This window comes from Schistocerca americana, chromosome 4 (genome assembly GCF_021461395.2).
Source record: "Schistocerca americana isolate TAMUIC-IGC-003095 chromosome 4, iqSchAmer2.1, whole genome shotgun sequence".
In the NCBI taxonomy this organism is placed as follows: domain Eukaryota; kingdom Metazoa; phylum Arthropoda; class Insecta; order Orthoptera; family Acrididae; genus Schistocerca; species Schistocerca americana.
The window spans coordinates 729,516,892-729,533,392 of record NC_060122.1 but is presented as its reverse complement, the minus strand read 5'-3'; the positions used below and the strand labels follow the sequence as shown (position 1 = coordinate 729,533,392).

General features: G+C 41.7%; 1 long non-coding RNA gene across 1 annotated transcript; it reads left to right on the top strand.

The window, feature by feature from the left end:
- Positions 1-6,080: 6,080 nt before the first annotated feature.
- Positions 6,081-15,556, top strand: LOC124613873. The gene is made up of 2 exons (XR_006979644.1): positions 6,081-6,155; positions 14,493-15,556. It is a non-coding gene; the product is annotated as an uncharacterized LOC124613873 (long non-coding RNA).
- Positions 15,557-16,501: the final 945 nt, after the last annotated feature.

Genomic DNA, 16,501 nt, shown 5'->3' with positions numbered 1-16,501 from the left:
AGTAGTTGTAAGTCTAGGGGACTGATGACCTCAGATGTTAAGTCCCATAGTGCTCAGAGCCATTTGAACCTCCCTCAGATGAATTCATATGCTGTTAAACGTGCAGCCTTCGGTTCACTAACTGGACAGAAGTCATTCCATTACGTGATATTCAAAAATAAACCGTTGAATGAGCATTTTATAACGCTTGGATCACTAGATTTTGAGTACCTAACCATATAAAGATTGACCTAGGAGCACTGTTCCAGTCAGAGCTGCTTCATGCATTACCTAAGATTTGTGGTTCTGAATGAACTCAGATTATGACATACCACCAACAATCAAATGATAAAAGAGAGACATTACATCGAACATTGAAGGCAGCCGTCAGAGCACATCGCAAAAATAAATGTAGTGACATAATTCCAACAGTTCCCCTAGGACTGCATTGCTGTGTGAGAGATGGAAATAACAGCTACGAAAATCCTGTGTGGCACAACTCTGACATTCCAGAATGAGATTTTCGCTCTGCAGCGGAGTGTGCGCTGATATGAAACTTCCTGCCAGACTAAAACTGTGTGCCGGACTCAGATTTGAACTCGGGACCTTTGCCTTTCTCGGGCAAGTGCTCTACCATTTGAGCTACCCAAGCACGACTCACGCCCCGTCCTCACAGCTTTACTTCTGCCAGTACTTCGTCTCCTACCTTCCAAACTTTACAGAAGCTATCCTGGTAGAGCACTTGCCCGCGAAAGGCAAAGGTCCCGAGTTCGAGTCTCGTACCGGAACACAGTTTTAATCAGCCAGTAAGTTTCAACTCTGACATTGCCTGGTGGTTTCACTGTGAGGTCGGAAAACGAACTAGAAGTAGATCTGCCAGGATTCAATTTTAAGTAAGCCAACATACGGCTAAACTACGCCTTCATAATGTTCACACAAGATAAGGGAAACACCATCTGTTAATGAAGATCTACATAACACAACTCATGTATTTTGAGGAATGACAAAAGTGAAAGCGAAAATAATGCCTCCCTATGAAGGTACCTACGTAGCCCCGGAGCGAAAAGCAAAATATTTCACTCTAGAAATTAAGGATGTGCCAACGGACATCTTACTTGACAGACTGAAACTCTCCTACATTCTTGTGAACTCAAACATCAGTGGTCTACAGGATAACCTACAGAGCACCCCTCCAGTGAATGATTTACCCACACCTCCAACAGTTTCACCAAAGAAAGTTACATGATTTGGTAGAGTTGTGAAACTCCCGAACAGTTCAAGTTACTGACTTTCAAAACCCACAGGATGATGATGTAGGGTCATGTTTATGTTCATAACTTACAGTTCGGTAAATAACTGTTCTTTGAGTTAATTTTATTTTTCTTTTCAAAACAAATGACATCGGGTGAAATGCACAGAGTAGGATATCTAGAGTTCACATGTTTTGATACTGGTCCTGTAACCAAACCGTAGTTATCAAATAATAATTTTTAATCTACAACACTGCATTTCTGTTATTAATGGTACAAGAAGACCAACATGGTGGGTTGTCTGGACTGGTTTTCGGTGTGCTGCGCCATACCCAAGTTGTTACCATGGTAAGCAGCTGGAGCAGGCCGCACTTGGTCTGTGGCCAGCAACCGAGACTAAAGTTCAACTGGAACGTAGTTTGTCGAGAATCTGGCCAGCCTGTGTAGTCAGTTGTCAATGCAGGGCACAACACTGCCTAGTTCTCCTTACCTGGAGGCTCTAGAAGACAGTACGCACGAACATATACGGAGAAGAGTTGTTTTATTACTGCTGCAATACACTGGAGCGCCAAAGAAAATGGTATACGCATACGTATTCAAATACAGAGATACGTAAACAGGCGGAATAAGATATTGCAGTCGGCAACGTCTATACAAGACAACAAATGTGGCGCATTTGTTAGATCGGTTCTGCGGCTACTATGGTAGATTATCAAGATTTAAATGAGTTTGAACGTTGTGTTACAGTCGGCGCACGAGCGATGGGACACACCATCTCCGAGGTAGCGATGAAGTGGGGATTTTCCCGTACGACTATTTCACGAGTGTACCGTGAATATCAGGAATCTGGTAAAACATCAAATCTCCGACATCGCTGCGGCAGGAAAACGATCCCGCAAGAACGGGACCAACGAAGGCTGAAAATCGTTCAAAGTGACAGAAGTGCAACCCTTCCGCAGATTGCTACAGATTTTAACGCTGGGCTATCAACAAGTGTCAGAGTGCGAACTGTTCAACGAAACATCATCGATATGGGCTTTCGAAGCACAATGCCCTCTCGTGTAACCTTGATCACTGCAAGACACAAAGTTTTATGCCTCGCCTGCGCCCGTCAACACCGAAATTGGACTGTTGATTATTGGTAACATGTTGCCTGGTCGGATGAGTCTCGTTTCAAATTGTATGGAGCGGATGGACGTGTGCGGGTATGGATATAACCTCAAGAATCCATGGATTCAAATGGTTCAAATGGCTCTGAGCACTATGGGACTTAACATCTGTGGTCATCAGTCCCCTAGAACTTAGAACTCCTTAAACCTAACTAACCTAAGGACATCACACACATCCATGCCCGAGGCAGGATTCGAACCTGCGACCGTAGCAGTCGCGCGGTTCCGGACTGAGCGCCTAGAACCGCTAGACCACCGCGGCCGGCAAGAATCCATGGACTGTTCAAGTTGGTGGAGGCTCTCTAATGGTGTGGGGCGTGTGCAGTTTGAGTGATATGGGACCCCTGATACGTCTAGATACGACTGACAGGTTACACGCCCGTAAGCATACTATCTGATCACCTGCATCCATTCATGTCCATTGTGCATTCCGGCGGACTTGGACAATTTCGGCAGGACAATGCGACACCCCACACTTCCGAATTTGCTACATAGTGGATACAGAAACACTCTTCTGAGTTTAAACACTTCCGCTGGTCCCCAAACTCCCCAGGCTTTCGGAACCTAAGACCCGCTCGTGTACGCTTGATGACTGCACGACACGAGGCTTTACGTCTCGCCTGGGCCCTTCAACTCCGACATTGAACTGTTGATGTCTGGAAACAAGTAGCCTGGTCGACAAGTCTGGTTTGAAGTTGTATCGAGCGGATGAACGTGTACGATATGGGGATAACCTCTTGAATCAATGGACTCTACATGTCAGCAGGGGACTATTGAAACTGGTGGAGGCTCTGTAATAGTGTTGAGACTGTGCATTTGGAGTGATATGGGACCCCTGAATCTTCTAGAAACGACTGACAGGTGACACGTAAGGTAAGCATACTGACGGATCACCTGCATCCATTCGTGTCCATTGTGCATTCCGACGGACTTGCGCAATTCCAGCAACACAATGCAACACCCTACACGTCCAGAATTGCTACATAGTGGTTTCAGGAACACTCTTCTGAGTTTTAACACTTCCGCTGGCCACCAAACTCCGCATTAATAAACATTATTGAGCATATCAATCCCCTCGTAATCTTACGGATTTATGGACAGCCATGCAGGATTCATGGTTCAATTGCCTCCAGCACTACTTCAGACATTGGTCGAGTCCATGCCACGTCGTGTTGTGGCACTTCTGCGTGCTCGCGGGGTCCCTACACGGTATTAGGCAGGTGTATCTGTTTCTTTGGCTGTTCAGTGTATATGGAGTACTAAGAGTGTAGTTTAGTTGCGATTATTACGCGACATCATAAGGTGTGGCCGTGGGGCTGCAAGAAGGTGTATTTTACATTAGTCTTATGTCCACACTGAGGATGTGTTCTACTACTGTTCTACAGAGCGTTCTATACTGAGTTTGTAAACACGCTGAAGACGTGTTCCACTATTGTGTGTTGTATTCTACAATAATAATTTATGTAACCTGAAGCTATCTCCTGACTGTGTATGTAATTGAAAATGGAACTCTGGAAAGTCTTTAAATTATGCGAAATATTGTGATTGAGTGAAATATTCGTGCTATGAATTTTATCACTTCAGTTCAATAAAATACCACTGAAACTTCGTTCTTTCAATTGAAATCCAATTTGAGCACGTTTTCAACGTGAATGTGATTTCATACAGTGAGGGAAGATATGCTGTATCAGTGATGAAATGCACTAATCATAGTACATCAACAAAAGCGTTTGCTCTTCCTTCTGCGTCGTGACTACAAGTAGAAACGTGGTCCACATTTGTGCCACTGCGGCGCTCTGCGTGGAGAATTAATGGGTAATTAACGAGTTGTATTTATGAACTTACGTAAACCGAATGAATTTCTCAAAAGGCAACGACCGCTCTCCAGGCTCTAATTAACCCGTGAACCTTCACAGATCCCCACAACGTCCTTAGAAATAAATCATTATACATGACAACTGAGATTCAGAAACTTGCAAGAAAAACGTTGGACACGTACCTGATAATACCATTTATTCTTAAAATCAGTCGTAACAATGCCTAACATTGTTAGTCACAATCACAGTTCAAAACTCGTTCTCTACCGGACGTATTTCTGTCGGTCACAAATTCTCAAGATGGCCACCCAAATAATATATCGTTACAATTACATTTACTATCTCCACAAAATGTCGGGCCATATTAGTTACAATTCATTACAATTCTCTCCCTCCTAATACGAACAAATTACAAATAGCTAATTCTTCTCCATTTTCCAGAGAGAGTAACGCTCTGTTGCAATCATGGTTGCAAGAGTATGTGGTATGTTATCTCTGGTTTTGCGCTGTATCGCAGCGTATCTTTACGGAAAGCTAAATGTTTTCACATTATCAACATAAATCATAGTTTTCTTATACGCAGAACAAAGCAGGAATTAAATATAGTGGAAAACAGGTCACATTAAAGGGGATAGCACTTTCATGTAATTATGAGTTTTTAGAATTTAACGTTGCTGTTGTCTGTAGACTACATAGCCTTGGTAGTCCTGTGGGTTTTGGCAGTAGTAAGCTGGCGGAGCTCCTTGGTACCTAGAGGTAGATTTGTTGTTATTTTATTCTCTTACTGGATTATATTTATATGGCTGCCCAGTTGGAACATACTAAGGGCGAAGAGGGTAAATACTGTGCTTTCTGTTTTTGTTGTTCTTGGTTGGTGCCCGCTTGGGTGTCACAGAGGTTGACACGCATTTGGGTTACGTATGTGTTCCGTATTTCTAACGCAGTTTTTTATTTGTTTCATTATTGTGTTACACCTGTTTTTACATAAAGGTTAGCTAAGGGCAGAAACTGTTTATTTATTGTTAATTTCCAGTTGTTCTACTGACGTCATTGTACTGGTGTGAAAATACTTGTGTTGTCAATAAACGGTTTTATGCAATAAGTCTGCATCTGCATAATTTTAACCCAAATCCCATTCCCAAAAAGAAGAAAGAAACCTATGTACGGAACTTGCTCCTTAGACAACATATCAAACTGAAATTTAACCAAATGTCTTCGAAGGACTGTCGTACAATTAAATTGAAATCTCCAGGCCAATGTGTGTAGCCCTGCAAAGTGACTGACATTTACAAGGATATTTACTATTATTTAAAAATGGGATTGCATCTCCAGCAATGCTGCTCCAACAACATATTCGAGAGTTTCGATATTTCTTGTTATTTCACCCAAGGATTGAAATTGGTCAATACCCTCTGTTTGCACGTCAAAACGCAAGCGTTTTATGAAACAATAACCTTCACTGCTAATTCCTCGGAGACAAAGCGAGCGCTGGAAAACATCGTGACCGTGAATCACCCAGAGAGGACAACAGATAACGACTTAAGTAGATAAAACAACAACCTCGACAGTCATCTCTCTGTTATGCCTTACGGTCAGTCTGCGCAAAAGAAGAATGGAATATTTTCGGAATAAGAACAGTAAACACATTCCTTGCTTATCTGCGCAGCAAGGGGATGACTACTACCTAATTCTAGAGAATTTGCATGAGTCCTCACGACTTGTTTTAACTGCTGCGTAAATCCGGTAAGTTCTGTGTTCGGTTGTCACAACAGCTAAACCTGTTTCATCGTCGTTACTGCGTCGCAGGTGTCTGGCACATAGATGGGTATAAATGTGAGTAAAATTTGTGCACTGTATCAGACTTCCGTAAGACAGTCGTCGCTGACAGCTGAATTTGCGCTACTTTGCTCACACATCGACTTGCTACGCACTACACTCCGGTAAGCAACACGTCTAAGCAACGCCACAGACCATTGGAAGTCACTTTCTAGCCTCTCTTCTTGCGCTGACGGTCTCAAATATTGTCTAGAGATCCTCTTCTTTTTCTTTTGCCTTTTGTCCCGCATCTGCCCAGGGTCGGCGTTGTTGTTAACCGATGTGGCATCATTTATTAATGGGTGGCCGGCCGCATGCCCTTCCTTTTGCCACACCTCCTGGGACGAGATGTATGTCCCCCGTCTATCTGCAAGTAGTGTTGTTCATGTGAAAGTGTACGAACGTTTCCTAAGTCTTTCCGAATCTCTTACTCAGGTGGGACTTCGGAACCAGCCTAGTATTCGGCTAACTGGATGTGGAAACCCGCCTAAAAACCACGTATAGGCTGGTCGGCACACCGACCCTCGTCGTTAATCAGCCGGCGAGCTTCGTTCTCCACTACCGGAAACGGCCCTTTAACATGCAAGGCTATCGAGAGGGTGGGTGAACTACTGATCGTAACTTATACCAGCCTAAAAACACTGGGTACAACTTTTTGTCAAAAAAGGCGGCCATGATAGCGCCTAAAACACATTACTGAGATTTTCGTTTACTGGATTATTGTGCAAATACCAGTAAGTCACACAGTTCACTTTATGATGATTAGGAATCTTCACGATATAAGAAAATTTTATGTTGGATTGTTCCTGAAACTATTACGTGTGAAGCTTGATTTGTGTAACAAAGGAAAGGTTAACCAAAACAACCATGAGCTTTTTGATTAATGGTATTAGTTTTGTTAGCTCTTCTGTGAACTATAGTGATCTTCTCACGAGAAAGTAGCACAATGTTTAGCAAACTGGCCTCTTATTTGGGAAGTGCTGTGTTAAAATTCTTTTCTCCTTCCCTAATACAGGCTTTTCTTCAGTGTTTACAAATTTCTCGCCGTAACTCAGGAACCAGTAACAGAAATCAACGAGCCACTATTAATTAAACACTTTCATTAAATGGCTGATGATACACAGTTGTGTCTTCTTTCTACTTAATTCCAGGATTTGGATACTATGTAGATCTACTGACAATGGAGTTTTCTCAAAGTGCTTGGGAATGACCTACTGCTTCCTCCCTATGATACTAATATGGCCAGTGACGACCGAAACTAGCAATTCCTTAAAAACTGCTGAGAAGTGTTTGGTGCTATGGAATGGCCGTCCTTGTTTTAACCCCCTATATCTCACCATTCGGTTGTAGTCTCATGTGAGCTAATGCGTTGGTGAATATATCCTTCAAAATACTAACATACTCTGCGTTAATGGGTTGTTTGTAAACTACTGTTAGCGTAGATTTTTGTTGATGCTGAATAAAAACGTTTTATCAGTTTATGAACAACTGCTTTCTCCTTTCTGTAAGTTGGCTCAATGCTCGGAAATTGACTTCTAAGCCAGCTTATTACTTTATTTGATTACAGTCCAAAGTATCTTAGGTGTGGTCGAATATAATGTTAGTGGAAATCATGTACATTATAGAGATAATTTCTTATTTATGCTTTTCCTGTTGTACTTATTTAGGAATATTTGGCAGATTAAAACAAGCAACTGAAAATGAAGAGGGCACAGACATAGACAGAAGGAGTCAGCAGAAGATGTAGAATGTATCAGGAAGGCACATGTTAAAAAGACTTTTAAACAAAATGTTCAGACAGCTATTAAAGAAATGGCAAGAGTTTGAAACGATCATAGGACTTGACAGAACGAACAGCAGAAATTTTGTAGCAGAAACATTTGAAAACAGGAGCAGTATGAAGAGAACTAAGCAGATGTTTAAGTTGGTTGGATTTCACATTTAGTTAGTTAAGATTCCAGACGCCACGAAGAAAAAACTGTAGTAATACTCTAGTTTTTAAAAGTATATAAAATTCAATAGATGAATAAGACAAGATAGTTAATTGAGAAGGTAATTAAAATCAAATGTTTTATGGCATTGTCGCCTGGGAAACTCCAAGTGGTAGGTGGAACCGCATAGAAGAATGGGTGCTCTACCTCCGTGCACATTGGTGCTTTTCCTTGTACATATATAAGAGTTCCTTCCCTATGAACACTGTACATTACTGTGATGAGATGTTGGTAGAAGTACCGTAGTTTCTACCACAATGGAGGCCAGGCAAACGAGTGGTTCCTGAAGAGGGAGAGCAAACTTTTCAATAGTTGCAGGGGGCAACTGTCTGGAGGATTGACCGATCTACCTTTGTAAAACCAGCCATGATAGCCTTACTGTGCTTGCACTGCGAACGGCTGAAAGCAGGAGTGACTACAGTCGTTATTTTTCCCGAGGGCATGTAGCTCTACTGTATTATCAAATAACTGCACCCTCTTGAGTAAAATATTCCGGGGCAATGTAGTGTCTCATACGAATCTCCGGCCGGGGGCTACTCGGGAGGATGCAACCATCAGGAAAAACAAAACAAACGTTCTACAGGTCGGAGTTTGGAATGTTAATGCCTTAACCGGGCAGTTAGGTAAGAAAATCAAAAATGGTTCAAATGGCTCTGAGCACTATGGGACTTAACATCTTAGGTCATCAGTCCCCTAGAACTTAGAACTACTTAAACCTAACTAACCTAAGGACATCACACAACACCCAGCTAGGTAAGAAAATCTGAAAAGAGAAATGGATACGTCGAAGTCAGATGTAGTGGGAATAAGTGAAGTATAGTGGCAGGAAAACCAAGACTTCTGTTCAGATGAGAATAGGGTTGTGATTACAAAATCAAAAAGATGTAATGAGTAGGTCGAAAAAGAATAAGGAAATAGGAGCGTTAGTATGGTAATATGCACAGCATACTGAACCCATTATTAAAGCCAAGGAAGACACAAAGCCAACACTCACCACAGTAGTACACGTTTACAAGTAAACTAGCCTCGTAGATGCAGAGATATAATATATGATGAGATATAAGAAATTAGTCACATCGTAAAGGGAGAGGAGAATTGGTGAACTGGAATTCGACAGAAGCAAAAGGAAGGGAAGGAAAAATAATAGGAGGATATGGAATAGGGGAAAGAAATGAAATACGAAGCCGCTTTGTAGAATTGCACAGAGCGTGATTTAATCATCGCTGAAAATTGGTTTAAGATCAAGAATGAATGTTGTATACGTGGAATAGACCTGGAGACACGGAAGATTTCAGGTTGATTATATAATGATTTCGGAAACAGATTTAAAACATCAAAATATTTCCAGGGGCAGACAGTTATTTAATTGATTACGTAGTGTAGATTAAAACGGAAGAAATTGCAAAAAGGTAGGAAATTAAAGAGATGGGACCTGGATAACTTGAATGAACCAGAGCTTGTTGAGAGTGTCAGAGGAAGCTTTAGATAACGATTGAATGGAACAGGCGAAACGAATACAGTAGAAGACGAATGGGTAGCTTTGAGAGATGAAATACTGAAGGCAGCAGAGGATCAAATAGGTAAGAAGCAAGCGTAGTTGAAAATCTCGGATGTCACAGGTGATATTGAATTTAACTGGTGAAGTGAGAGCATACAAAAACGCAACAAATGAAGTGACCAAAAGGCAACAGAGATACCTAAAAAACTAGGTTGGCAGAAAGAGCAAAATGGCCAAGCAGGAATGCCAAGAACGGCTAAAAAAAAACAAATGGAAGGCTATAGAAGAATATACGACTAGGCAAAAGATAGATACCACCTCTAGAAAAATTTAAGAGATCGTTGGAGAAAACAGAAGCAGTACTATGAAATGAAACGAAAATCAGTACTAAGCAAAGAAGGAAAAGCTCAAGTGTGGAAGGAGGGCTATACAAGGGAAATGAACTTGAAGGTAATATTCTAGAAAGGGAAGAGCACGTACATGAAGACGTGCAGGGAGATGTACTACGGGAATTTGACGCAGTACTGAAAGACCTAGTCGGAACAAGGCCCCTGGAGTAGATGACATTCCGTCAGAACTACTTATATCTTTGTGAGAGCCACCCATGATAAAAATATTCCATCTGGTGTGCAAGATGTATGAGAGAGGCGAAATACTCTCAGAGAATGGAATAATTCACATTCCAAACAACGTATATGCTGACATGTGTGAATACTACCGAACTATTAGTACAACAAGTCACGATTGCGAAGTACTGACACTAATTATTTACGGAAGAATGGAAAAAACTGGTATAAGTCTACCTGGGGGAAGATCGGTTTGGATTCTGGAAAAATGTAGAAACATACGAGGCAATACTAACCCTAAACGTTTTCTTAGAAGACAGGTTAGGGAGAGCCAAAGCTACGCTTACAGCATTTGTAAACTTAGAGAAAGCATTTGACAGTCTTACCTGGATTACACTCTGAAATTCTGGAAGCAGGAAGGATAAATATGGGGAAAGGTTATTTACAGGTTTTACAGAAACCAGAGGGCAATTAGAGCCGAAGGGCGTCAAAGAGAAGCAGTGGTTGAGAAAGGACTGAGAAAACGTTGTAGCCTATCCCCAGTGTTATTCAGTCTTCACATTGAGCACGCTGTGAAGCAGAACAAGGAGAAATGTGAAGAAGGAAATAAAGTTAATGGCGAAGAAATAAAAACTTTTAGGTTTGCCGATGAACATCAACAAAAGATATACAAGGGTAATGGAATGTAGTCAAATTAGAATTAGGTTGGGAAATGAGACACTAAAAATAGTAGATGAGTTTTTCTGGGCAGTAAAATAACTGACGATGCCCAAAGTAGAAAAGATATAAAATGTAGACCGACAATGGGAAGAAAAGCGTTTGTAAAGAAGAGAAATTTATTAAAACTGAATACAGATATAAGTGTTAGGAAATCTTTTCTGAAAATATTTGTCTTGAGTGTAGCCTTGTATGGAAGTGAAACGTGACGACAAACAATTCAGACAAGAGGAGAATAGCAGCTTCTGAAATGTGGTGCTACAGAAAAATGTTGAACATCAGATGGATGCACTATGTAGCTAACGAGGTGGTACCGAACATACAGAACTGGGGAAAAAATGAATAAGGAATTTGTGACCAAATAGAAGGTGTCGGCTGATAGTTCGCATTTTGAGACGTCAAGGGAATGTCAGTTTAGTACTGGGAAAAAGTGTGTCTGGGGGGAGAGGGGGGGTCGGACGGAATGACCTAGCGGTTCTTGGCGCTTCAGTCAGGAACCACCCGACCGCTTGGGCGCAGGTTCGAATCCTGCCGCGGGCATGGATGTGTGTGGTGTCCTTAGGCTAGTTAGGTTGAAGTAGTTCTAAGTTCTAGGGGACTGATGACCTCAGATGTTAAATCCCATGGTGCTCAAAGCCACTTGAACCATTTTTTGTGGAGGGGGGAGGGGGGGTAGAAAAAATAGAGGGACACCAAGGTGAATGCAGTAAGCAGGTTCAAATGGCTGTATGTTCCAGTAATTATTCGGATGTCAAGAGGCTTACAGAGGAAAAACTAAAATTGAGAATTGCATCGAACCATAAGGGTATTTGTGGAGCGTAGGATCGTCTAATAGAAGCGTTTATAGAGCAGTGTCATATTTGTAATGGACGTTAGTGGTGATGAGAGACGGTGTGCACACGAAGCCCACTCCAATACAAAAGCTCAAAGATGGGCGCCGAAGGACAGATTACCGTCAACAGCGCCAAATGTCGTCACTTTATGAGATATGCGGAGAGGTCTGGAAATTAATCCAGGAACTCCACGCCACAATCTTTTCGCATCTCGCCTGCTAAATATTGGTAGTGAAAATTTCAACCTCCATCGGGATTCGATCCAGTTTTCTTCCGAGTCGAACGTCATCGCACAGCCAGACATTACCGACCTAGCTACAAAAGCGGGCAGACACTTCGCAGGAAAGAATGAGGTATATGGTAACCGCGAGGCGAAGTTATACAGGGTGGTCCATTGATCGTGACCAGGCCAAGTATCTCACGAAATAAGCGTCAAACTAAAAAACTACAGAGAATGAAACTTGTCTAGCTTGAAGGGGGAAACCAGATGGCGCTATGATTGGCCCGCTAGATGGCGCTGCCATAGGTCAAACGGATATCAACTGCGTTTTTTTAAACAGGAACCTCATTTTTATTACATATTCGTGTAGTACGTAAAGAAATATGAATGTTTTTGTTGGATCACTTTTTTCGCTTTGTGACAGATGGCGCTGCAATAGTCACAAACATATGGCTCACAATTTTAGACGAACAGTTGGTAAAAGGTAGGTTTCTTAAATTAAAATACAGGACGTAGGTACATTTGAACATTTTATTTCAGTTGTTCCAGTGTGATACACGTACCTTTGTGAACTTATCATTTCTGAGAACGCATGCTGTTACAGAGTGATTACCTGTATATACCACATCAATGCAATTAATACTCAAAATGATGTCCATCAACCTCAATGCATTTGGCAATACGTGTAACGACATTCCCCTCAACAGCGAGTAGTTCGCCTTCCGTAATGTTCGCACATAAATTGACAATGCGCTGACGCATGTTGTCAGGCGTTGTCGGTGGATCACGATAGCAAATATCCTTCAACTTTCGCCACAGAAGGAAATCCGGGGACCTCAGATCCGGTGAACGTGCGACTACGACGACCAATCCACCTCTCATGAAATATGCTACTCAACACGGCTTCAACCGCACGCGAGCTGTGTGCCGGACATCCATCATGTCGGAAGTATATCGCCATTCTGTCTTGCAGTGACACATCTTGTAGTAACATTGATAGAACATTACGTAGGAAATCAGCACACATTGCACCATTTAGGTTTCCATCGATAAAATGGGACCCAATTATCCTTCCTCCCATAATGCCGCGCCATACATTAACCTGCCAAGTTCGCTGACGTTCCACTTCTCGTAGCCATCGTGGATTTTTCGTTGCCCAATAGTGCATATTATGCCGGTATACGTTACCGCTGTTGGTGAATGACGCTTCGTCGCTAAATAGAACGAGTGCAAAGAATCTGTCATCGTCTCGTACTTTCTCTTGTGCCCAGTGGCAGAACTGTACACGACGTTCAAAGTCGTCGCCATGCAATTCCTGGTGCATAGAAATATGGTACGAGTGCAATCGATGTTCTCAACACTGAAGTTTTTGAGATTCCCGATTCTCGCGCAATTTGTCTGCTACTGATGTGCGGATTAGCCGCGACAGCAACTAAAACACCTACTTGGGCATCATCATTTGTTGCAGGTCGTGGTTGACGTTTCACACGTGTCTGAACACTTCCTGTTTCCTTAAATAACGTAACTATCAGGCGAACGGTCCGGACAATTGGATGATGTCGTCTAGGATATCGAGCAGCATACATAGCACACGCCCGTTGCGCATTTTGATCACAATAGCCATACATCAGCACGATATAGACCTTTTCCGCGATTGGTAAACGGTCCATTTTAACACGGGTAATATATCACGAAGCAAATACCGTCCGCACTGTCGGAATGTTGCGTGATACCACGTACTTATTAGTTTGTGACTATTACAGCGCCGTCTATCACAAAGCGAAAAAAGTTGTCCAACTAAAACATTTATATTTCTTTACGTACTACACGAATATGTAATAAAAAATGTGGGTTCCTATTTAAAAAAACGCAGTTGATATCCGTTTGACCTATGGCAGCTCCATGTAACGACCCAACCATAGCGCCATCTGGTTTTCCCCTTCAAGCTAGACGAGTTTCGGCTTTTTATTTATTTATTTATTTATTTTTTTGGTTTGATGCTTATTTCGTGAGATATTTGGCCTGGTCACTATCAATAGACCACCCTGTATATCGTCGGGTCTTTACTCGATAGTGAACGTTTAAATGCATTTTGATGGTACACGTGAACTATATTTATAGTACTGGGCCGCCTAATATCCGAAATTTCGTATTGGTATCCACGTGTTCCTTTTCTCATGACCTAACGAATGCCCTTCACAATAAACAGACGTCTGTTGTTAAGTATTAGTGAGTTTATCAAGGCAGATAAATTACTAGTGTGAACCACACAGTAAAGTAATCGCATAGAATTCTAAAGTTCGTAGAATATTTGTTCTTAATCGTTCCGTTCTGTTTGAGAGACCCACTTTACTCGTGGCATCACAAATCTTTGCAGCAGGTTTTACAATGACTGTCGTGAGGCCTCAACCCAGCGCCATGTATTCAGAACCAGGCCAGAATTCACTTGACACGTTATCTCTGTTGGTGATTATCATCTGTTTTCATTCTACACTTGTCTTCTTTTGCCTAACACAGAACCAAAGAGTGCTGTCCACAGAATCATGATTTTCGAAATTTACCATAACCATTTCCAAAATCGCATGCAGACATACGCGCAGCTGTTTGGCTAAGCAGCACCCTTCCTTTGATTTTCAGAGAACAATGAGGGCACCGCAGATGCTGCTTCTGGCTGCAGTTGTTCTGCTGGTCCACCAAGGCACCCAGGCCGCATCACTGGGCAGGCAGCGCCCGGGTTACCAGGGATACAATCCAGGGGCAGCCGCCAACCCGCTGTACACCCATCAACAAGGTGGCGGGTATAACGTGGGGCAGGACCCATATCTCATCCGCCCGCCGGGCTCCTACGGCACCCATGGCAATGGTGTAGGACCTGTGCCCTACACCACTCGACCTCGGCAGGTTCGACCATCCCGCACAATCCAGCACACATCCAATCAATAAATTTTTAGACCTGTTTCCCATCTGAGAAACCTATCGCCATAGTACTAAAAATGTCTGTAACCATTCACATATTCGTATATTAATAAGTATCTTTGCGTAAGCATACCGAAAAACTTTGTTTCTGTTACTCGAATAACAATGTGTGATCTCACAAATAATATGAAGATTTGTCGTGTTATCCAACAATTTGTTTACTTTCATCAAAGGTTTTGTTATCGATACAAAAATGAAGCTAGATGCATAGTATTATTTTAAATTTAGTTATTTAAAGCTGATGTTTCAATTGTAGAACGAGGTACTTGTTATAAGTTCAAATGTTGTATATACATTTGTGTAGATATAGTGTAACTTTCAGTATGTATGTAAGTGCAGTATTAATTTCTCCTATCTGTAATGCTACAGTCCTGGCAACCACATTCATTGTTTTCAAGTAATGGGCGAAATCTTTTGTACTATTGACTCGGTGTAAATAACTCATTTTTATCTTTGTTTACAAACTGTAATTCTCTCATATATAACTTTTGTATTGTATGTTTAAATTTGATGCTGATGACCCTTTCCATGTACTGTGGACGTGTAATCCAGGAAGAGTTACTTGGAAATGAATGAATACAAATATTTTTATAAATTAATTAACTTTTTGTAAATATAATTTATGTACAATAAAACTTCTTGTATTTTAAATATTTCGAGACAGAGTCTAGATATTCTCACGCATGTATCAGACTGTCAATAAAGATAGAAATGAATAATCTTGAGATCTGTTGCGTCTTTCCTTGTCTTTCACGGCTCAAAAAATTTTACCGTCTTGTTTCTATATGCCTATCTTGCCCGTTATGTATCTTATCCGTACCTTAATTACAATTACCCAAAAAAAAAGACTATCTCGTTTTATTACACAGAACTTTGGCGCGATGGCTAAGAAAATTCAGGAGGATCAGAATTCTAACTGTGTTGGATTCTCATTCAGATCATTCGAGGTCACATCATATTATTTCTTGTACTGAAGCCTAAATATAACTATGTCTCCGCAACTCCGGTTAAGACGAAATCTGAACTCTGGAGGAAGTTAACGTTTAAAAAGATAACGAAAGAACGCATCTTGATCTCTCAAAAACCAACAAATATCAAGCAAGATATCATTGCTACACAGCTGTCACGTACAGGTAAGCAAACGAGCAAAACGGTCAACAATGCATAATTATTGTTTGAATGTTCGACTGATTACGTTGCATTCTTAGCTTGCCGTGTTTCGATTTCATCATCAATACCTGAAAAGCGACGGACCACGAGCGATGAAAACCGTGAACTGAAACTGATGTTTCAACGATCAGTTCTAAAGTTGCCTTGATTCAGTCCTCAGAATCTTTCGCTTTTCAGAATTCCTTTCCATTTCAGCGTAACTGCTACATCTGTGACCTGCCTTGTGTTCCTATATACATTTAAGAGCCAAAGAAAGTAGTACACCTGTCTAATGTCGTGTAGCGCCCCCTCTAGTACGCAGAACTACCGCAACACGACGTGGCATGGAGTCGGCTAATGTGTGAAGTACTGCTGGAGGGAACTGACACCATGAATTCTGCAGGGCTGTCCATAAATCCGTAAGAGTACGATGGGGTGGAGATCTCTTCTGAGCAGCACGTTGCAAGGCATCCCAGACATGCTGAATAATGTTCAGGTCTGGGGAGTTCGGTGGCCGATGG